The 24,710-nt window shown below is 46.4% G+C and overlaps 1 long non-coding RNA gene across 1 annotated transcript in view; it reads left to right on the top strand.

Annotated features, from left to right (window-relative positions):
- The window catches only part of LOC144890860 (uncharacterized), a 40,747-nt gene that overhangs the window by 909 nt on the left and 15,128 nt on the right, over nt 1-24,710 (top strand). The window contains exon 2 of the long non-coding RNA XR_013622536.1: nt 19,285-19,410. This is a non-coding gene — a long non-coding RNA (uncharacterized LOC144890860). The remainder of the gene's footprint in view (nt 1-19,284; nt 19,411-24,710) is intronic.

Genomic DNA, 24,710 nt, shown 5'->3' with positions numbered 1-24,710 from the left:
CTTGTTTGATGTTCCCATTGAGTTCGTGGATCGTGAAGTTAGCACCCTTTACCCAATTCGATGTGTGGATTGCACCTTTACAAAAATAGGGGGAGATGTGGAGCGTTCTATTACAAAAAGGGGGTCGTTGTGGAATGTACTATTATAAAAATATAGGGGGAAATTGGATTGTACCATTACAAAAAGGGGGAGTTGTGGATTGTACCATTACAAAAAAGGGGAGTTGGAGTTGTACCATTACCAAAAAGGGGAGTTTGGGTTGTACCATTACAAAAAAGGGGGAGTTGTGGATTGTACCATTACAAAAACTAGAACGGGCACTCGGTAGAGCGCATACCTTCGCCGCAGCTACTGTTCTGTACTTGGCATGGGAGTGTAGGGAACAGAACAGTGAACAGTTTGGTGCTGATTTCATGCAAATCGGATAAGAATTGACCGAGTTATGACAAAAAACGCACATTTTGCAAGGTCGTGACCCCCCTGACCTTTGACCCCCAACCGCTAACAAGGGTAATGTCTTCACTGGGTCATGTATATCACAAGATCGGGCATTGAATTCTGAACATTTTGGCATTAGTTGCATGCCAATTGGATAAAAATTGACCGCGCTATGGTAAAAATACGATTTTGACCTTTTCGTGACCTTGACCTTGACCTTTGACCCGATTGCTCCCAAAATCTAATCAAATGTGTCCCGTATAATAACCAATCATCCCACCAAATTTCATGCAATTCGGTTGAATACTTTTTGAGTTATGCGAATAACATACACACACACACACACACAGACATACAAATAAATACACAGCGATCAAAACATAACCTTCCGCTTTTGCGAAGGTAAAAAGGAAGTTTGGGTTGTACCATGACAAAAATAGGGGGAGTTGGGGATTGTACCATTACAAAAACAGGGGAAGTTGTGGATTGTACCATTACAAAAAGGGGTAGTTGTGGATTATACCGTTACAAAAATGAGGGGGGGGGGGGGGGGTGTGGATTGTGGCATTTATTTTTTGTATACCAAGTCTAGGCTCGTGTAAGAGCTAACGCATAAAACATACAATAAAGGGAGCGGGAGACAAGAGGGGAAGAGAAAGGGAAGCACAACAACAGTAGAGAACTAGAACGGGCACTCGGTAGAGCGCATACCTTCGCCGCAGCTACTGTTCTGTACTTGGCATGGGAGTGTAGGGAACAGAACAGTGAACAGTTTGGTGCTGATTTCATGCAAATCGGATAAGAATTGACCGAGTTATGACAAAAAACGCACATTTTGCAAGGTCGTGACCCCCCTGACCTTTGACCCCCAACCGCTAACAAGGGTAATGTCTTCACTGGGTCATGTCGTATATCACAAGATCGGGCATTGAATTCTGAACATTTTGGCATTAGTTGCATGCCAATTGGATAAAAATTGACCGCGCTATGGTAAAAATACGATTTTGACCTTTTCGTGACCTTGACCTTGACCTTTGACCCGATTGCTCCCAAAATCTAATCAAATGTGTCCCGTATAATAACCAATCATCCCACCAAATTTCATGCAATTCGGTTGAATACTTTTTGAGTTATGCGAATAACATACACACACACACACACACAGACATACAAATAAATACACAGCGATCAAAACATAACCTTCCGCTTTTGCGAAGGTAATAAGGACATCGGGAAATCTGTGGAAGTGACATTCATCGGAATTCATCATTCATCGGAATGAAAACTGCCACCTGCACTCTTGACCCCATCCCCTCCAGCTTTGTCAAGGCCTCCCTTCCTGCTCTCTCTCCACTTATCATTGCAACAATAAACTCCTCCCTGTCTACAGGCATCGTCCCACCATCCCTCAAAATTGCTGCTGTTACCCCCATTCTGAAAAAACCTGGACTAAACCCTGACACCCTAAATAACTTCAGACCCATCTCCAACCTACCCTTCCTGTCAAAGGTTTTGGAACGTGCTGTAGCCACTTAACTCAAACATCACCTCTCTGCCAATAACCTGTATGAAACATTCCAATCCGGATTCCGCTCCAACCACAGTACTGAAACTGCTCTCCTCAAAATCACCAACGACCTTCTCCTCTCCTCTGACGCTGGCAACCTCAACATTCTCATCCTCCTCGACCTCAGCGCCGCCTTTGACACCATCGATCACACCATCCTCCTCACCCGACTTGAAACCACCTTTAACATTACCGGCACTGCCCTCTCTTGGATTAAATCATACCTCTCTGACAGACGTCAGTTCATCTCCATCAATAACTGCAAATCCCCCACTGCTCCCCTCCCCCAAGGTGTCCCCCAAGGTTCAGTTCTTGGCCCCCTCCTCTTCATCCTTTACCTGTCCCCCCTCGGTCACTTAATCCGCCGTCATGGTCTCCAATTCCACTGCTTCGCTGATGACATCCAGCTTTTCATCTCCACCAAGTCCATCTCCACCGCCACCCACTCTATCCTGACAAACTGCATCACTGAAATAAAATCCTGGCTTCAAATCAACTTCCTCAAACTTAACTGTGATAAATCTGAAATAATCATCATTGGCCCAAAAACGCTCACCAAGTCCACCCATAACTTTGCCCTCAACATCGACGGTTTCCCAGTATCCACCTCCCCTCACATCCGGAATCTTGGCATTATCTTTGACCAAACCCTCTCCTTCGACAAATACACTAAACAGATCACAAAGACAGCCTTCTTTCACCTGAAAAACATCGCCCGTCTCCGTCCATCCCTCTCCTCCGTGGCTGCAGAAACCCTCATCCACGCCTTCATCACTTCCCGTCTGGACTACTGCAATAGCCTCCTTTATGGTTCACCCTCAACAATCACCAATAAACTCCAATACATTCAGAACTCCGCTGCCCGTCTACTCACCCATTCCCGGACCCGTGACCACATCACCCCCGTCCTTTACAAGCTTCACTGGCTCCCCATCTCCCAGAGAATCCAGTACAAAATCCTCCTCTTGACCTACAAAGCCCTCCATAACCTGGCCCCATCCTACCTGGCTGACCTCCTCTCCAGACACACTCCCACCCGCAACCTCCGCTCTGCTGGTACCAACCTCCTGACCCCCCCCCCATCCGGACCAAATTTAGATCCTGGGGGGACAGGGCCTTCTCCATCGCTGCTCCCACCCTCTGGAACTCGCTACCTCACACCATCAGAGACTCCTCCTCACTCACCACATTCAAAACATCACTCAAGACCCACCTGTTCAACACTGCATTCAACATTTAACCCACAGCATCTAACCCCTGACTATCTATCTCCTCTCCTTCTCCCTCCTTTGTGCTTTGAATATTTCCCTATTGATTCTTCTTTTTTTGCAATTGTTTTTATGTTTTGCTATGCATTATGTTTTGCACTCTGTCAAAGCGTCTTTGGGCTTCCTGAAAAGCGCTATATAAAATAAATGCATTCTTATTATTATTAAGTGAGAGGGCTGGGGCAGGGTACACGGGATAAATCGAGATGGACACTACAGTGGATTTCAGGACAGAAAACGGAATTTGAAAAAGGTGGATTTGGGATGTGTTAATGGGGGTTGAAATGATCACGGTTTTGGATGGGGGAAGATAAGAGATGGTGGTGAACAGCTGTTTTGAAGACATGGAGGGAGGAGTGGGATTGAAGATAGTGTGGGAGTTTGATCCAGAGGCGGCAAAAAAGAGGAATGAAAGAGTGAAGGTGAGCAGAAATTCTTGATATTGGCAGTTCCACCAGAAGAGGGTTGCTGGGAAACGGTGAGAGAGTGGAAGGCCCTCAGCATCAGCTTCATAGTGGGAGATACCAATATATATATACAGTCACGTGAAAAAGTAAGAACACCCCATGTAAAGTTTTGACTTTTTCAACATATTTCAACATACAGCTATTTGATCTTCATTTCAACAATATTGATAGATAAAGGTGATATAATATAACAAATATCATGAAACATTTACATTTTGTAGTCCATTGTATAATTTAAATAAACATAAATGCAAATTTCGCATGTGGAAAAAGTAAGTACACCCCTACATTTATCACTACTTCAAATACCTAAAATTAGAATCAGATGCACCAGCTCAGGTGCAAATGATTGGAACATCGTTAGAGAGGATCTTGGAGGAACCTGTCTTATTTAAACCTCAGACATTTAGTTTGGTTTGCTCTTTGTTGTTGAAGTGTGCGGCTCCACCATGTCTAGATCAAAAGAGCTCTCTGAGGCCTTCAGAAAGAAGGTTATAGATGCCTAAGAGTCTGGGAAGGCATTTATAAAGATCTCCAAACAATTTGAAATCAATCATTCGACTGTCCGGAAGATCATCTACAAGTGGAGAAGATTCCAAACAACTGCCAACTTCTCCGGTCCCTCGAGCAAGGAAGCGACTTCGAACTCTGCACGGCAGCAAAGTTAAAGTATTTTTTCCATTCGCATCCTCATCAATTTCTACTCGTTTTTTATTGTGCATGTGTTGTAGTGTGTTTTCCAGTTGGTGTTGATTTTCAATTCATGTAAACTTTTGTATAATTTAATCGTTTTCTGTTCCCACCGCGTGCGCGGCCTGGTTTCTCTCGGCTTCCCTCCCCCCATCGGTGTTTTGTGAATTTAAGTTCTTTCCTTCGCTGGATTGCTTATTTCTTAGATTTTCTCTTCTCCCCCTAACTTCCCCGAACATCGACCACTTGTCTAACATTTTAAATACCGTCTGGCAAATACCGTAATTAAACGTGTTCTGCTCCTCGTGTGCGGCCTTGTACCTCCGTCGGTGTTTTTTTTTTTTTTTTTTTTTTTTTTTTGTATACAATATCGAGGCTCGTGAAAGAGCGAACATTAATCACATGAACACACAGAAAGACAAACCGACACATAAAACATATAACATAGGGAGCGGTAGACAAGATGGGGAGAGAGGGGGAAGGACACAAACACAACATTTGAGAGCAGGGACCGAGAGACATGGAGACATCGAGAGATCTGAGAGAGGGCGAGGGCTTTGGGGGGGGGGGCGTGGGAAGGGGGCAGTGGGAGAGGTATAAAACATATGGACACTGCCAGGACTTCCAGGAAAGAAGTTGGAATTTCAAACAAGGTGGATCTGGGGTGAATTAGCGGGGGTAGAAAAGATCAAGGTTTTGGATGGGGGAAGATAAGAGATGGTGGTGAACAGCTGTTTTAAAGACCTGGAGGGAGGAGTGGGATTGAAGGGAGTGAGGGAGTTTGTTCCAGAGGCGGGAGAAAAGAGGAATGAAAGAGTGAAGGTGAGCGGAGAGCCGAGATTTCGGCAGTTTAACCATCAGAGGGTTGCTGGCAGATCTTGTGCGACCTGTAGGAATATTTGGGGGACAGAGCACAGAGAGAGCTGGGGGAGCAAGGCCGGAGAGGAGTCGGTAGAAGACAGAAAGACCACCTACCTGCCTGCGGTGAGTGAGTGAAAGGCCCTCAGAGATAGCTTCATCGCGGGAGATTCCAATAATTCTGAAAGCTTTGGTTTCAACAGCGTGAAGCCGAGCTAGGTGTGAGGCAGGAGCACCGGCCCATAGGGGAGAACAGTATTCCATTGAGCTGCGGATGAAAGCCTTGTATGTGGTGAGGAGCTCAGGTGTGCCGAGGAAGGACTTTGCACGACGGAGGATGCCCAGTCGGCGACTGGCTTTGGAGGCCAGCTTGGAAATGTGGTTTTCCCAAGAAAGATCATGGCAGATAGTGAGACCCAAAATCTTGAGCGACAGAACTTCTTGGAGAGGATTGTTGAGAAAGTAGATGGGAGGGTTGTCCAGTCGATCTTTTCGGAGAGACATAGTAAGAGTGTGAGATTTGTCAGGATTGAAAGACATGTTCCACTTGTTTGACCAGTCTGTGATTTTGTCCAGGTCTTCAGAGAGTGAGGAGGCAGCAGACTGCCGATCTGAGGGAAGAGGAATGGAGCGGCAGAGAGTGGAGTCATCAGCAAAGAGATAGAGAGGATTTTCGAGAGAGTCAGAGAGATCATTGATGAAGACCAGAAAAAGCACGGGGCCCAGAACACTGCCTTGGGGAACTCCAGCCTGAACAGGAAGAGGAGATGAGAGAAACCCATTCAGGGCCACACGTTGACGACGACTAGAGAGGAAGTCCGCCAGCCATGCGTGGAGATTTCCATGGATACCAAAGGAGGAGAGTTTGGTGAGCAGAGCGGGGTGCCAGACCGTGTCGAAGGCACGTGATATGTCGAGGGAGACAGCTCTAATTTCCTGTTTGGCATTGAGGACCTCCATCCATTGTTGAGACAGCAGAAGCAGCATGTCCAGAGTAGAGTGACCTGGTCTGAAACCAAATTGATGATCAGAGATCAAGCCATTGGAGAAGAGGAAAGATTTCATATCAGAAGCAATGATGGATTCCATGACTTTGCTGATAATTGGGAGAAGGCTGATTGGTCTGTAGTTGCTAGGATCTGTTTTTGCACCTTTTTTGTGCAAAGCGGTGATGTTGGCTGATTTCCAAGCAGATGGCAGTTGACCTTGAGCAAAAGAGAGGGTGAAGAGAACAGAGAGAGGGTGAGATAGAGCAGCAGAGCAGGATTTTAGGACCCGTGGGCTGATGCCGTCGGGTCCAGTTGCAGAATCAGTGTCGAGGGTTGACAGAAACTTTTCCACCTTGTCAGGAGGAAAGGACACGGAGTCCAGGAGCAGCAGGGTACGACTGGGTATGGTGGGTACAGAGAGGGATGGGTTTGGGACACAAGATTTAGAGGCAAACACAGAGTTGAGGCATTCAGCTTTTTCACGTGCGGAGTCAGCTGTGTAGCCATTTGAGGTAAGGGAGGGGATGGAGGGGGAACAAACACCAGAAACGGATTTGACCAGACGCCACCAGGATTTGGAAGAGGGAGACAGATAAGAGAGTTCGGTCTTGAGAACGGAGAGATATTGTTTCCTGGCTCTCCTGAGGGTGGACACACACTTGTTTCGGGCTTTGTGAAAGGAAATGAGATTTCCTTCCGTTGGATTTGCTTTCCAGGAGACGAAGGCAAGTTGTTTCTGGGCAACAGCCTCACCACAAGATTCCGTGTACCATGGACGGGAGGAAGGGTATGACAACTGAAGACGAGATGGGATAAATCTGTGCATGAGAGAGAGCAATTTACTTTGGAAGAATTCCCAGGATGAGTTGATGTCAGAGGTGGTAGAGATGGGAGACCAGTCCAGATGATTGATGGCTGCTTGAAGACCGTGCCAGTTGGCCTGAGTGAAATGCCAGACTCGTCGACGCTGAGCAGGCTCCCTGAGGATGGTCAGAGAGATGTCCACTTTAACAAGGACATGATCAGATGATCCGATCGGAGCAGAAGAAGAGCAGCAGACATTTTCAGGGAAGTTAGTCATAACCAAGTCCAGAAGAGAAGATGTTCCGTTGACTGAGATCCGGGTCGGGAAATTGACAGATTGTGTCAGTCCCAGTGAGTCGCAGAAGTCCTTTGCTGAGGAGCCATGGCTGGTGAGAGAGGTACCCACACCCAGCCAACTGGCATGATGACAGTTGAAATCACCACATATGAGGAAGAGAGAGTTGGGATGAGTAGATAGAAGTTGGTCCATATCATCAGACAGCGAGATGTAGATGGAGTCATCACTGTTTGGTGGACGGTACAACACACATATGAACAAGAGGTGGGAGCGAAGGGGAAGCCGTAGCCAGAGGTATTCCTGGGGGTGAGGTGGAGAGAGTGCAGTGCAGGGCGAGTGAGGAAGAGAGTTTTTGATAAAGATAGCAACCCCGCCTCCAGGACGAGGCTCAGGTCTATCATACCGGAGGAGGGAGTAGCCCGGGAGAGATACTATGGAATCAGAGACATCATAAAGGAGGAAAGTTTCTGTTAAGCAGATCACGTCTGGTTTGACAGAAGCAACCTGTATGGAGAGATCAGTTAAGTTTGAACGAAGGCCCCGGATGTTTGAGGTCCATACCGTTAATGAAGAGGAAGGGGGAGCATCAGATACAGAACAGGGGGGAGGAGGGGTAGGGTAAGATGTGGAAGAGGTGGAAGAGGTAGGGAGAGCTGTTGAAGGTGTGTCAGAGATTTCAGAATAGCTCGGAGAAAGGGAAGGATGGGGCGGACAAAAGGTTTGATGGTGATTGGGTGAGCCACAATGAGGTGTTATTTGAGGAGGGGGAAGAGCGAGGCAGAAGGTTGGGGGAGATGGAGGTGAGAGTTTGAAGGGGGAAGAAGCGGGGAGGACGCTTTGAGGAGGGGGAGTGAGCGGGGGGAAATTGAGAAGCAATGAGGGTGGGGAGATTTGAAGGGGAGGGGTGAGGGGGGAGTTTGGGAGTGAAGGGACAAGGGGAGGGATTTGAAAGGGATGGGATATGGGGGAGATTTGGAGGGGAGGGGTGAGGCAGGAGTCTAGGAGGGGAGGGGCGAGGGGGCGTCTTGGCGGGGAGGGGTGAGGGAGTAGTTTAGGAGGGAGGGGGCAAGGGGGGAGATTTGAAAGGGATGGGTGATGGGGAAGATTTGGAGGGGAGGGGTGATGGGGAAGATTTGGAGGGGAGGGGTTATGGGGAAGATTTGGAGGGGAGGGGTGAGATTGGATTTTTGAAAGTGTATGATTTATGGGAAACGAACATTTATTGCAAAATGAGTTTCTTGTGACCTTCGAGTTAAAAATACGTTTAAGGACGCTGGATGGAGGATGGAGTGCAGGAGAGTTTAGGGAATGTAGAACAAAGGCACTATAGGAGATGGATATTTTTTTTGGGATGAATTGATTTGGTGAGCAAGTCGAAAGCAGCCTTTTAAAGAAGAAGAAGAAAAAGGTGTTATAAAATATGACGGAATACATAACTTGAGGGGAAAGTGTAAACATTGAAGGTTAATGAGTGAAAACTATCTGGGGAAATGGGGGAGAAACACGTGGTCGAAGAACGAACGAACGAATAAGAATGAATAAACGAATGAGAACAGAGAAGGAAATGTTTTTTTTTTTTTTTTTTTTTTTTTTTTTTTTGAGTTGAGATTTACACAAGGAAGTAGGCTATGGGTGAAAAGCCTGGGAATACAGAGAACGAAAGTTATTGGATCACAAACGACGGACGACTGAGAGAAAAACAAAGCCTCAAGGTTGTACAGTGCACACTGTACCAGGCCTTGCTCGCGACACGGCAAACAGACGATCAATTTATGAAAGATAAACACCGAGAAACAACCAAAGTTGCACACAATAACTTCACACACCGAAAGATAAATACAGTTTCGACAAAATACAATTGTGAACAGACTTAACTTCGAAAAACGTGGAGACCGTGTGGAGCTTCGAAAATCCCTGCCGCCGTCTCCAAGATCTCGCGAGATCTCGAGATTTGTTAACTTAAGTCCCCTAATTCGTGTTTTGCTTGGCTCTTAGATTTTTCCCTTCTACCCCGAACATAATACTCTTTGTCTGACGTTTTAAATCCCCCCCCCCCCCAAAAAAAACAAAAAATAAATAAATAACCAAAAACATTTATTTTCCTTTCTCCACGTGTGCTGTTGTCTCATCCTGTACTTCTGTCCAGGTGTGCTGTTCGCCCCGCCCCCATTATCTCCTTGCCATCCACCTTTTGCCCTGTTCATGTGACTCGTGGTGGTCCCTCTCGGCCCTCCCCCCGTTGGAATTTTGTGCATTTAAGATTGTTCACGGTTCTGTTTAAATATTATTTAAATATGTTTAATCTTTCCCCTTCAGTGTTTTATTCAGTGGTATATTACAACACGCTGTTTTTCTTCATATTTAAAAGGCTTCTTTCAATTTCCTCTCCAACTCATTCCACTTCAAAAAAAATAAATTCAATCCCTTATAACTCTAAATCACTGCATGCTCTAAATTCACATCCATTCCATACCTCCTCCATCGTTCTTAATCGGATTGCTGACTTGAAAATCACAATAAACCCAATTTGTTATCAATGTTCGTCTTTCATTAATCATCCACTTTCTAAACTCCCCTCTTGCCCCTCCCCTCCAAATCCCCCCCCTTGCCCCTGCACTCCTAAACTCCCCTCTTCTTTCCCCTACACTCCTAAACTCCCCCCTTGCCCCCTCCACTCCTAAACTCCCCCCTTGCCCCTCCCCTCCTGAACTCCCCCCTTGCCCCTCCCCTCCTAAACTCCCCCCTCACTCCTCCACTTCAAAACTCCCCCCCAACCCCTCCCATTCAAATCTCCTCCCATACCATTCCTCTCCAATTCTCCCTCCCCCCCTCCTCCTCCTCAAAGCTGCCTCCTCCCCTTCTACTTTCCTCTCCCCCCCTCAAACAACCCCTCACTGTGCCTCATCCCTTCACCATCAAACCTTTCGTTCTCCTCATCCTTCCCTTTCTTGTAACTCTTCTGTAATCTCTGACACACGATCAACTGCTCTCCCTACCTCCCCTCTCATCCTTCATCTTACCCTACCTCTCCCCTCCCCTGTCCTGTACCCGATGCTCCCCCTCTCTCTTCATTAACGGTATGGACCTCAAACATCCGGGGCCTTCGCTCAAACCTGACTGATCTCTCCATACAGGTTGCTTCTGACAATCCAGACTTGATCTGCTTAACAGAAACTTTCCTCCTTCAGGATGTCTCTGATTCCTTAATATCTCTTCCTGGTTACTCCCTCCTCTGGTATGATAGACCTGAGCCTCGTCCTGGTGGTGGGGTGGCTATCTTTATCAAAAACTCTCTTCCTCACTCTCCTTGCACTGCCCTCTCTCCACCTCACCCCCAGGAGTACCTCTGGCTACGGCTTCCTCTCCGCTCCAACCTTTTGTTCATATGTGTTGACCAGACGACCAGACGGCATCAGCCCACGGGTCCTAAAATCCTGCTCTGCCGCTCTATCTCACACTCTCTCTGTTCTTTTCACCCTCTCTTTTGCTCAAGGTCATCTGCCAGCATCCTGGAAATCAGCAAACATTACCGCTTTGCACAAAAAAGGTGCAAAAACAGATCCTTGCAACTACAGACCAATCAGCCTGCTCCCAATTATCAGCAAAGTCATGGAATCCATCATTGCTTCGGATATGAAATCCTTCCTCTTCTCCAATGGCCTGATCTCCGATCATCAATTTGGATTCAGACCAGGTCATTCTACTCTGGACATGCTGCTTCTGCTGTCTCAACAATGGATGGAGGTCCTCAATGCCAAACAGGAAATCAGAGCCGTCTCCCTTGACATATCACGTGCCTTCGATATGGTCTGGCACCCAGCTCTGCTCACCAAACTCTCCTCCTATGGTATCCTTGGAAATCTCCATGCATGGCTTGCGGACTTCCTCTCTGGTCGTAGACAACGTGTGGCCCTGAATGGATTTCTCTCATCTCCCCTTCCTGTTCAGGCTGGAGTTCCCCAAGGCAGTGTTCTGGGCCCTGTGCTTTTTCTGGTCTTTATCAATGATCTCTCCGACTCTCTGGAAAATCCTCTCTATCTCTTTGCTGATGACTCCAGTCTCTGCCGCTCCATTCCTCTTCCCTCAGATCGGCAGTCTGCAGCCTCCTCACTCTCTGAAGACCTGGACAAAATCACAGACTGGTCAAACAAGTGGAACATGTCTTTCAATCCTGACAAATCTCACACTCTTACTATGTCTCTCCGAAAAGATCGACTGGACAACCCTCCCATCTACTTTCTCAACAATCCTCTCCAAGAAGTTCTGTCACTCAAGCTTTTGGGTCTCACTATCTGCCATGATCTTTCTTGGGAAAACCACATTTCCAAGCTGGCCTCCAAAGCCAGTCGCCGACTGGGCATCCTCCGTCGTGCGAAGTCCTTCCTCGGCACACCTGAGCTCCTCACCACATACAAGGCTTTCATCCGCAGCTCAATGGAATACTGTTCTCCCCTATGGGCCGGTGCTCCTGCCTCACACCTAGCTCGGCTTCACGCTGTTGAAACCAAAGCTTTCAGAATCATTGGAATCTCCCGTGATGAAGCTATCTCCGAGGGCCTTTCACTCACTCACCGCAGACAGGTATGTGGTCGTTCTGTCTTCTACTGACTCCTCTCCTGCCTTGCTCCCCCAGCTCTCTCTGTGCTTTGTCCCCCAAATATTCCTACAGGTCGCACAAGATCTGCCAGCAACCCTCTGATGGTTAAACTGCCGAAATCTCGGCTCTCTGCTCACCTTCACTCTTTCATTCCTCTTTTCTCCCGCCTCTGGAACAAACTCCCACACTCCCTTCAATCCCACTCCTCCCTCCAGGTCTTTAAAACAGCTGTTCACCACCATCTCTTATCTTTCCCCATCCAAAACCTTGATCTTTTCTACCCCCACTAATTCACCCCAGATCCACCTTGTTTGAAATTCCAACTTCTTTCCTGGAAGTCCTGGCAGTGTCCCTATGTTTTATACCTCTCCCACCCCCCCCCTTCCCATGCCTCCCCCCCCAAAGCCCTCTCCCTCCCACAGATCTCTCGATGTCCCTGCTGTCAGATGTTGTGTTTGTGTTCCTCCCCCTCTCGCCCCATCTTGTCTACCGCTCCCCATGTTATATGTTTTATGTGTCGGTTTGTCTTTCTGTGTGATTAATGTTAGCTCTTTCACGAGCCTCGATCTTGTATACAAAAAAACAACAAAAAAAAAACAACAACTTGTTCAGGCGAGGCCGCCCCAGCAAGTTCAGCCCGAGAGCAGACCGCAAGGTGCTGAAAGGTCTCTAAGAACCCCAGAATGTCATCACGGGACCTACAGGTAACTCTTGCCACTGTTGATGTCAAAGTGCACGAGTCTACCATTAGAAAGAGGCTGCACAAATTTGATCTACATGGGAGGTGTGCCAGGAGGAAACCTTTGCTGTCCAGAAAGAACATCAGGGCAAGGCTAAAGTTTGACAATGAACACCAAGGCAAAGACCAGCACTTCTGGAACAATGTGCTCTGGACAGATGAGTCAAAGGTCGAGCTATTTGGCCACGGTACCAGAAGACATGTTTGGCGAAAACCAAAACAGCATTTGACCACAAGAACCTGATACCAACTGTAAAGCATGGTGGTGGAAATATTATGGTTTGGGGCAGCTTTGCTGCATCAGGGCCTGGGCAGCTCATCTTCATATAATCCACTATGAATTCTTCATTGTACCAGAGGGTGCTTGAGAATAATGTGAGGCCATCTGTCGGAAAGTTGAAGCTCAACCGAAGGTGGACCTTGCAACATGACAATGACCCTAAACATACCAGTAAATCCACCAAGGAATGGCTGAAACGAAAGAAATGGAGGGTTCTGGAATGGCCAAGTCAAAGCCCGAATATAAATCCCATTGAGATGTTGTGGGGGGATTTGAAACGAGCTGTGCATGCAAGAAACCCCTCGAACATCGCACAGCTGAAAGAATTCTGCATGGAGGAGTGGGCAAAAATTTCTCCCAGTCGATGTCAGAGACTGGTAGACAGTTATAAGAAACGCCTACTTGAGGTTCTTTCTGCCAAAGGGGGCAATACCACCTATTAGAGCCAAGGGTGCCTTTGGGCTTCTTGAAAAGCGCTATATAAAATAAATTTTTTATTATTATTATTAAGGGTGTACTTACTTTTTCCACATGCAAAATTTGCATTTATGTTTATTTAAATTATACAATGGACTACAAAATGTAAATGTTTCATGATATTTGTTATCTTATATCACCTTTATCTATCAATATTGTTGAAATAAAGATCAAATGGCTGTTTGTTGAAATATGTTGAAAAAGTCAAAACTTTACATGGGGTGTACTTACTTTTTCACGTGACTGTATATATATATATATTGTCCTGTCCATGGCCGATGAAGACCGGCCTCAGACGAATAACCGAAACGAGCTTAAACTCCAGGGCGTACTCCGAACCTTGGCGGGATTGTCTTTGGCGCTCGTGGGAAGGCCCGGGCATTATCTAATCGTGAACACACGCAGGGGTTATCCAAACCCGCAAATAAAGAAATGAAACAAGACAAAAGGATAAAATGCAACAATAACCAATTTAATGAAAATAAATGCAAGTAACAATGCAAGGTGAGGTAAAAACTAAAATTCCTAATTGAGACGTCTCCACTCATACCCGTATACAAACAAGGGGAAAATAAAGTAAAAATAAGTGATGCTTCATTTCAAACCTGCCGGCACTTAGCTTTGCGTCCCCAAATAAGGCTGGCTGGTCGCCACCTCGAACCACCATGAGGGAAACACACAAGATGGCACGGAATCGCACCCGTAGCCAGCCAAGTAGGCAGGATCCTTCTTTGCTAACATGACTCCGACGATCTCTCCGGCGCACACAAACGAGCACCCGTTGTCCGCCCACGCAAAACAACCAAGCAACCACCGCATTCAAGACCAGGACCAGAAGGGAAGTCTGTGACCGTCAACAACGAACTCCAACACCAGACCAGAGCAAGATGGCGAGACGGCGTCTTTTTCCCTCAGCTCTCGAATGTTCCACGCTGACGTCACACCCTGTCCAATCACCGAGCTGTACTCAATCATCCCATCGCTCCTCCACCAAACACGAAGGCCGGAGCATGGGCTCCTCGTTACGAGTCGTTGGGGGGTGGAGTCTAATCTCTCTCCGAATGTTTGCATGCATCGAAGGCCGTGAGGTGGGGCATGGTTCGCACGATCGCCAAATGTGCTGAGTGTTGGTTAGCCCTGGTGGCATTGGGAGATAATCGAGTCGTTTGTTATAGTTGTAGTTTGGCAGGCTTTTTAATTGTAACAAAGATGAAGGGAAGATCACAGGAGCAAATTACACACTGGGGAATCTAAATATCTATAACGCTCAGTTGACTTTTTGACAAATAACAGCGAAACGAAGTTGAGTATAAGGGTGAAAATTATACAGATGCTGTGATAAATAACTACCTCTGTCGGTTTGAATGTTTGAAAGAGAATAGAGGTCTGGATCAATTTTTGAATTAAATATAAATCCAGATGTATATATATATATTTATATATATATATATATATATATATATATATATATACAGACTTGGCATTTAATATGGAATATTTTTTTTTTCTTGACTTGGGTTTACTTTCTTAACTCAGTATATCAATCTGGTGAATCTCTTTTACACTTTGGTGATTTTGAATGTTGAAAGAACCATGTCACTGATTGTCTGTCGCAGCAAGAAGTCAACAACAGGATTATATCACAGGTGGCGTGGCAAAATGTACGGACAGGTGCATCTGACGATTGGCTTCACAGTCGGGTATACAAGGGTTGTTGCGTTCTGTATTAGTGGAAAACAACTGCTGCACATCTCCAAAAGTTATTGCCGCTTCCTCTGGAGATGATCCGTCAACTCGACAATGCTGTTTGTCATGGAGTGGTGGCTTTACGAAATTACGGCATGAAACAGCGTGCTATTGCTGGGCAGTATGGCTTCACTCAAGGTCAAGTGTCAAAGATCCTGAAACAAAATGCTCAGAGGGGTGTCCCTACTCCAATGCCGAGGCCAGGACGTCCCCGCAGAACCACAAGGAGGGATGATCGCCAGCTGCACCGGTTAGTCCGCAATGGCCGTACCAAGTCAGCTAATCGGCTTAGGGCTGAGTGGCAGCAACTGACAAATGTGCCTGTATCCAGAAGGCTAGTCAACCAACGACTGGTTCAAGCAGGCTATCGTGCCAGGCGTCCCCTGAGAAAGCCACACCTGACCAGACAACACCGCCAGCGCCGATTGCAGTGGGCCAGAGAGCACCGTCAATGGCAGCCAGGACACTGGAATCATGTGATCTTCAGTGACGAGTCTAGATTTCTGGTCTATCGTCAAGATGGCCACGTCCGAGTGCGCAGACAAGTGCATGAAGCCTACAACAAAGATTGTATAGTGCCAAGAGTCCAAGCTGGAGGTGGTGGGGGTGACCGTTTGGGCTGCTTTTCATGCAGGGGGCAAAACTGACCTGGTTGTTCTGAATGGAAACCTGAACCAGTTCAAGTACAGGGCCATTCTGGAAGAAACATTGCTTCCATTTACTCGTGCAGCCTTTCGAGGAAACTTTGTCTTCCAAGATGACAATGCACGGCCTCATCGTGCTCGCATGATCCAACACTTTCTTGCTGACCGTGGTGTAGAGCATATGGAGTGGCCTGACATGTCCCCAGATATGAATCCGATAGAGAACTTGTGGGCAGAATTAACGCGTCAAATCGACCACTTGCACCAGCAGCCGACCTCTGTGCGTGAATTGCAGCAGGCTATTGTCACTAGCGATTCCTGTCCAAACCTTGGCAAATCTCGTGAACAGCATGCCTCAACGTGTACGTGCTCTCCTGAATGCTCGTGGAGGTTACACGAAGTACTGAACTGTAATTTTACTGTCCGTAATCCCAGTCGTAATTCAACTTTTGTTTTTGTTAAAAAATTTTTTGGCTAATGTGCAAAATAAAGAGATACTTCTGGAAAACATACAGAAGTTTAACACAGTACTGTCCATGAATTTAGTTCGATATCAGTTTACATCACTTTCAAGGATCAATTTATTTGTTTCGAAATGTAAGATGTGGTTTTTGTTTCTTTTAAAGGTCACTAACAAAATCTAGAATAATTTCAACATAATTCCAATGAACTTTTGGTTCTAAGACATCTTGAAAAGTAAGTTCACCCCCACAAAAAAAATATTCCATATTAAATGCCAAGTCTGCATATATACAGACTTGGCATTTAATATGGAATATTTTTTTATATGTATATATACAGAATATATGTATATATACAGACTTGGCATTTAATATGGAATATTTTTTTTGTGGGGGTGAACTTACTTTTCAAGATGTCTTAGAACCAAAAGTTCATTGGAATTATGTTGAAATTATTCCAGATTTTGTTAATGTGACCTTTAAAAGAAACAAAAACCACATTTGACATTTCGAAACAAATAAATTGATCCTTGAAAGTGATGTAAACTGATATCGAACTCAATTCATGGACAGTACTGTGTTAAACTTCTGTACGTTTTCCAGAAGTATCTCTTTATTTTGCACATTAGCCAAAAATATTTTAAACAAAAACCAAAGTTAAATTACGACTGGGATTACCGACAGTAAAATTACAGTTCAGTACTTCGTGTAACCCCCACGAGCATTCAGGAGAGCACGTACACGTTGAGGCATGCTGTTCACGAGATTTGCCAAGGTTTGGACAGGAATCGCTTGCCATGCAGTGACAATAGCCTGCTGCAATTCACGCACAGAGGTCCGCTGCTGGTCCAAGTGGTCGATTTGACGCGTTAATTCTGCCCACAAGTTCTCTATCGGATTCATATCTGTGGACATGGCAGGCCACTCCATATGCTCTATACCACGGTCAGCAAGAAAGTGTTGGATCATGCGAGCACGATGAGGCCGTGCATTGTCATCTTGGAAGACAAAGTTTCCTCAAAAGGCTGCACGAGCAAATGGAAGCAATGTTTATTCCAGAATGGCCCTGTACTTGAACTGGTTCAGGTTTCCATTCAAAACAACCAGGCCAGTTTTGCCCCCTGCATGAAAAGCAGCCCAAACAGTCACCCCATCACCTCCAGCTTGGACTCTTGGCACTATACAATCTTTGTTGTAGGTTTCATGCACTTGTCTGCGCACTCGGACGCGGCCATCTTGACGATAGACCAGAAATCTAGACTCGTCACTGAAGATCACATGATTCCAGTGTCCTGGCTGCCATTGACGGTGCTCTCTGGCCCACTGCAATCGGCGCTGGCAGTGTTGTCTGGTCAGGCCTGGCTTTCTCAGGGGATGCCTGGCACGATAGCCTGCTTGAACCAGTCGTTGGTTGACTAGACTTCTGGATACAGGCACATTTGTCAGTTGCTGCCACTCAGCCCTAAGCCGATTAGCTGACTTGGTACGGCCATTGCGGACTAACCGGTGCAGCTGGCGATCATCCCTTCTTGTGGTTCTGCGGGGACGTCCTGGCCTCGGTATTGGAGTCGGGACACCCCTCTGAGCATTTCGTCTCAGGATCTTTGACACCTGACCTTGAGTGATGCCATACTGCCGAGCAATAGCACGCTCTTTCATGCTGTAATTTCGTAAAGCCACCACTCCATGACAAACAGCATTGTCGAGTTGATGCACCATCTCCAGAGGAAGCGGCAATAACTTTTGGAGATGTGCAGCAGTTGTTTTCCACTAATACAGAACGCAACAACCCTTGTATACCCGACTGTGAAGCCAATCGTCAAATGCACCTGTCCGTACATTTTGCCACGCCACCTGTGATATAATCCTGTTGTTGACTTCTTGCTGCGACAGACAATCAGTGACATGGTTCTTTGAACAAATAAATCACCAAAGTGTAAAAGAAACTCACGAGATTGATATACTGAGTTAAGAAAGTAAACCCAAGTCAAGAAAAAAATAATATTCCATATTAAATGCCAAGTCTGTATATATATATATATATATATATATATATATATATATATATATATATATTGTTGCGGTTCTGAGAAAGTGTACATATTTGATTAATAAAGGTTAAAGGTTCTGCCCCCATAGTTAGTCCACATGCAACACGTAGGTCACCTTAGAACGTTAGTTATTTCTTCGTATATGTGAGATAAGGCCATTTCCAATAGTTATCATCTGCGTTGTGTAAAACAAATAAGAATAGGCCCGTTCCATTGTGCCTCCTCCCTCCAAATTCCACCTCGTTAGGCAGAATCCATCCCGCGCCCCATTCATTTGACAACTCACAGTTTGTTACGCTTGGGATGGTTGCAGTTTGTTACGCTTTGGCTACCAGCAGCGTTTGCTGCTCTTGGTTTGCTGGTTTGCTGGAACTAGCCCAGTGACACGAGGTAGGCCCAAAAAGGGGGTGGAGCGGCAGCGAGGCTGACATCGGATCGGCAGCAGGGGGACGGTGAGGGCCACCAGCCAATCAGGGCTGAGGCGACATCGCCTGACAGGGTGTGGCTAGAGGTTCCAGAGGGTTCCAGGGGCGTGGCAATAAAAACCCTTTGAGCGAGGCCCCCACCTCAGTTATGAGAAGGGAGAGGACTTGAACAGAGTTATGAGAAGGGAGAGGTCTGAAGGAACTGCGCTTTGCCGGAGGACTCGCTGGGGGAACTTTGATGGTGAAAGGACCCGCGTGATAAAGACTGTGAAGGACTATTGAAAGAGGCCTGATTGGAGAGCACCCTGTGTCAAAAGACGTGTCGTTGTGAAAGCATTGCTGGAGCGACGCATTCCAGAGGACTTGGGAAAGCGGCGCATTGTATTGAACTATACTGGGGACGCGTATAAAGTGCCGGTATATCTATTACGTATGCCAGTGTAATCGCCCAGCTCACCTCTCCCAATATAATTGTCTGATCCTAGCTAACGACACGCGGAGAGCTTGCCTGCCATCTACCATCTCCTTCGGGGTATGAGTCGGGGACCGGAGCAAGCTGTGGACGCCATCTGTGGACCCTCAACCCGACCATCTACAACCCCGTGTGACGTGTGAGTCTCAGTCTGAGTGCGAACGGGCCCGTGTCCAGGGATAAGTTAAGACTGTTATAAGGCTGCCCTGTGTATCTGCTTCTTCTTCTTCACTGTACATTGTTCCTTCTTCTTCTTCTTCTTCTTCCTTGTACAAAGTGTGTAATAAATTACTTGTTCTTCCTGTTTCCTCTTAATTCGACCGTCTTAGTGAGGCAGCTTGGCACCGAATTTCAAAGGGATGGGGACATGCCGGATAAAAGCACCAACATTTTATCAGGCAATCTTCAGGGTCCCAGCTATGATTCTATAACCGGCGCCAAGCGATACAACCACTCTTATTTGAAATCTTTTATTATTTGTGAATTTGTTTTTTGAAAATTTTGGGAAAAAAAAATTGGGGGGGGGATTTGGAAAAGAAATGTTTTTATTGCAGAAATGAGAATCTTTTCCGAACATTTTGGTGTAATTGTTTTTAAAATCGAACATCTAGAAGTATTTTAAAACAATATTTGAAAATTAGGTGTCTCAGGTGCATTTCTTCAATTTGGAAATGGTTCTTGCAGAGTTTTGTGGTTCTTGCACAAGGATACCAATGAGGTCTGACTTCTTTCCTTGGCGCAGTTGTCCTCTTTCAGATAGAGAAGGGGGGTGCGGATGATTTTCATGCTGGAAGAAGGTTCCCATATCTGTATCCCTGTTCTGATCAACTATGTACAGACGAGAGAAGAGGGACACATCATCTTTCAACAGGGAAACATCCTCTGACTGCTTCCTCTTCCCCTTGGATGGTGACCTGAAGAGAGACAATGAGTTCCTCTTCACAGGCTCATGGATGGACTGCCTTCATTCAGTGATGATAGTCTTGTTGTAGCTGTCGTACTGAGCCTTTCCCACTTCTTCTATGGTATGCACAGTGTTGGCTACAGATTCTTCAATCACATGCAGCGTGTCGAGTGCAATCAGCTCGCTTCCTTCATCTAGGAACGGGTTGCTCATCTCGTTGATAACTTGAATAAGGCCCAGTGTTTGCTCGTGAAATGTCTTCTGCGCAGACAGACCTTCTTCGTGGTGCTGGCGTTCATCTTCTGAGATGGCAGTGTACTCCCGCTCAAACTCAGTGAGAATGCGTGCCTGCTCAGGTCCGGTGATCATCCACTTCTTGAAGGCTGGTGGGTTTTCAGTCAGGCCGACTGCTCCTCCAGGGCCCTTCACAAGCTCATTATTTTGTTCATGGGCTTGGTCGATCGGAATGCTGGAGAACCTTCTGGCTGTCTTCTGAACAACCCAGTTGCCTCTGACAATAAACTCCTCTTCGATTGTTGGAGGGAGGCTCTCCATGTCGCGGATGTGGATCGGGACCCATCTGGCATAATTATGGTGGTCAAGTGCGAAGAACCATGGTGCCAGGGCTTTCAGAGACTCGACATACAGGGGAAAGTCTCTTTCTATGTGAGCGCGAACGAAGGTCAGTCCCAGGAGCTCAATCCTCAGGATGGTGTCCCAGTACTGAAAGGTTGGACTCTTCGTGATCATGCTTTGTTTCCAGTCCTCTTCTGTCCTATCTTCAGTTGCTGCACCAGCAGCTCCCTTCAGGTAGGCATCATTTTGCAGCTTGGAGAGTGCCAGAGCGCTGACTTTGTGGGCATGCCTGGTTCTCGTCAGGTGTGATGCCTTCAGGAAGGATTCAGCTGTGCCAGCAGAGGCTATGCCTGCCTGGTTTATTGCTGTCGCCCATCCAGATCCGTCTAGGTAGTCTCCAAGTGTCTTCCACACCGCCATCTCCAGGTGGAGTCCGCCGAACATGACAACATACTGGTCTTCACCGTGTGTGGTAGGCCAGTGCCACTGAATGAACTTGGCAAGCGCATACAGCAGAGCATCCATTGCTATTATTGGAATCTGTCCAGGGTTCAGGAACTGTGTAGATTCATGGATGACATCCATTCCATGCTTGATCATTGCAGGTGTGGCTGCCTTCTCATTGAAGAGAGGCAGAAGTTGAGTGATGGCAGCTTCTACTTCTTGAGCAGGACTGTTTTGAAACGAGGCATGGTAGGCAGACCAGGCTATACAATCTCCCTTGACCACCTCTTCTTTTGCCATGCAACATATAGCAGATATAATTTCAACATATAGCAGATTTAATATAATATGCATGTAATTAAATTTAAAAAATATAAATGTCTATTGTGCATGCATCTTGCTGTTCGGATCGTTTGGCGCCGGTTCTAGAATTGAAGCTTAGATGCTGAGGAAATGCACCCGAGACACTAATTTTCAAATATTGTTTTAAAATACTTCTAGATGTTCGATTTTAAAAACAATTACACCAAAATGTTCGGAAAAGATTCTCATTTCTGCAATAAAAACATTTCTTTTCCAAAAACCAAAAAAAAATTTTTTCCAAGAAATTCCCAAGAATTTTCCAAATTGAGGAAATGCACCCGAGACACCTAATTTTTAAATATTGTTTTAAAATACTTCTAGATGTTCGATTTTAAAAACAATTACACCAAAATGTGCGGAAAAGATTCTCATTTCTGCAATAAAAACATTTCTTTTCAAAAAACCAAGAAAAAAAATTTTCCCCAAAAATTTCAAAAAGAAATTTCACAAACAAAAAAAAATTTCAAATAAGAGTGGTAGTATCGCTTGGCGCCGGTTATCGAATCATAGCTGGGACACTGAAGATTGCCTGATAAAATTTTAGTGCTTTTATCCGGCATGTCCCCATCCACTACCTAAGCTGCCCCACTATCTTAGTGATTTCTCCATTGGGTAAGCGTGGCACGATCACAACCGCTCCAATCGGGTTAGTTCCTGTTAACGGCCCGAATCGTGGCTCGCTATCGCTCGGCGTGTCCACTGAAACCGTGGTTCGGGTGGGGTTATTTCCTTGCTTCCTGGGAGGCGCTGGTACTTAGGTAATAGGACGAATTCGACCTACCACCCTATTCAGCGCTGACCGGAAGGAACGTGATAGCCCCGGATCGCGTCAGCTAGTAAAAAGCCAAGGGGATTCATCCCCCCTTGGTAAGGGGAAGGCCGACGTTGGAGATCCGCAACAATATATATATATATATATATATATATATATATATATATATATATATCTATATATATAAAGTAGAGTTGGCCTCTATCTATGATCTCTAAGATCTCGAGAACCCGTGGACGGATTTGCGAGCGGAAAGTACTGTTCGACTCGGGATGGTCCCAGGAATGTCACGGAGACATAAACATTTAAAAAATTTCGGGTTTTAAAATTAGCGTATTATTAGCACTAGCAGAAGAGAGAGGGATTCGAAGGGAGGGAGCGCAGCGCTTCTAGCGCTTCTGACTACAGCACACCTTAAAATTAAAAAAACTTCGGGTCTACAATCTCTAAGATCTCGAGAACCCGTGGACGGATTTGCGAGCGGAAAGTACTGTTCGACTCGGGATGGTCCCAGGAATGTCACGGAGACATAAACATTTTAAAAATTTCGGGTTTTAAAATTAGCGTAGCAGAAGCATTGCCGGCGCAGAAGCGGCAGAAGAGAGGGATTCGAAGGGAGGGAGCGCAGCGCTTCTAGCGCTTCTGACTACAGCACACCTTAAAATTAAAAAAACTTCGGGTCTACAATCTCTAAGATCTCGAGAACCCGTGGACGGATTTGCGAGCGGAAAGTACTGTTCGACTCGGGATGGTCCCAGGAATGTCACGGAGACATAAACATTAAAAAAATTTCGGGTTTTAAAATTAGCGTATTATTAGCACTAGCAGAAGAGAGAGGGATTCGAAGGGAGGGAGCGCAGCGCTTCTAGCGCTTCTGACTACAGCACACCTTAAAATTAAAAAAACTTCGGGTTTTAAAATTAGTGTGTTACGCGTAATTAGCGCTAGCAGAAGAGGGAGGGAATCTAAGGGAGGGAGCGCAGTGCTCCCTCCAGCGCTTCTGTTAGCGTAATTAGCGTATTTCGGAACGTTAACCACAGACTAACGTCTACCGTCTACAACACCACTACCGTCTACCGGACCGCCTGCAACCCCACTTCCATTAACCAGCCCGCCGGCAACCCCACTACCGTCTACCAGGCCACCTACAACACCGGTAACAGGTGAGTTAACAATATTAACTTACAAAATATGTTAAGTGTTCAAGTTTTTGTAAATTTGCATCATTTAACAAGCCGCAATTTTACATTGTCAATTAAACCACCCAACCCCACTACCGTCTACTAGCCCGCCTACCAGTGTTCACAATAATCATAATTTTTAGAATTATGTATCCCGATAACGTCTGCCAGGCGCCAGCCCGCATACACTCTCCACTACGCCCAGTTTTGACTTGCGTCCACTATCTATATATATAAAGTAGAGTTGGTCCTGATCTATGTATCTATGATCTCTAAGATCTCGAGAACCCGTGGACGGATTTGCGAGCGGAAAGTACTGTTCGACTCGGGATGGTCCCAGGAATGTCACGGAGACATAAACATTTAAAAAATTTCGGGTTTTAAAATTAGCGTATTATTAGCACTAGCAGAAGAGAGAGGGATTCGAAGGGAGGGAGCGCAGCGCTTCTAGCGCTTCTGACTACAGCACACCTTAAAATTAAAACAACTTCGGGTTTTAAAATTAGTGTGTTACGCGTAATTAGCGCTAGCAGAAGAGGGAGGGAATCTAAGGGAGGGAGCGCAGTGCTCCCTCCAGCGCTTCTGTTAGCGTAATTAGCGTATTTCGGAACGTTAATTTTTCAACTTCATTATTCGGAATCAGTACGTCCCAGAGAACCTTCGTAACGTTAATTTTTCAACTTCATCCGATTGACATGGGACCAACGGCATGTGACAAAGAGTGAAACATACAGGCTACATTTATTTGACGACAATGAGTTCCGACTTCCGACCTCGGTGGGATGACAGGCTGAGTCAACCCCCCTGGTGTGAAGGGGGAGGAGGAGGGGAGGGGGAAGAGAAGGGGAGGGGAACGAGGGGGAAGGGGATGGGAGGGGGGGAGGGGAGGGGGAAGGGGGAGGGGGAGGGGGAAGGGGGAGGGGAGGGGAAAGGGGGGGAGGGGGAGGGGAGGGGCCCTTCTTCCCCTGGGCACCCCCGCACCCTTCCCTCCCCCCTTCCCCTCCCCCCTCCCCCCCCTTCCCCCTCCCCCCCCATTCCCCTCCCCCGCTTCCCCCCTCCCCCCTCCCCCCCGTTCCCCTCCCCTCCTCTTCCCCCTCCCCTCCTCCTCCCACTCCCGTGCAAAGCCGGGTACCTCTGCTAGTATATATATAAACGCGAGTTGTCTGTGTGTGTGTCCGCGTTTTATTCAGAGATGGCTG

The sequence above is a fragment of the Myxine glutinosa genome, chromosome 2 (assembly GCF_964187855.1).
Source record: "Myxine glutinosa chromosome 2, kmMyxGlut1.1, whole genome shotgun sequence".
NCBI lineage: Eukaryota > Metazoa > Chordata > Myxini > Myxiniformes > Myxinidae > Myxine > Myxine glutinosa.
This window is presented reverse-complemented; position numbering and strand designations above follow the sequence as displayed.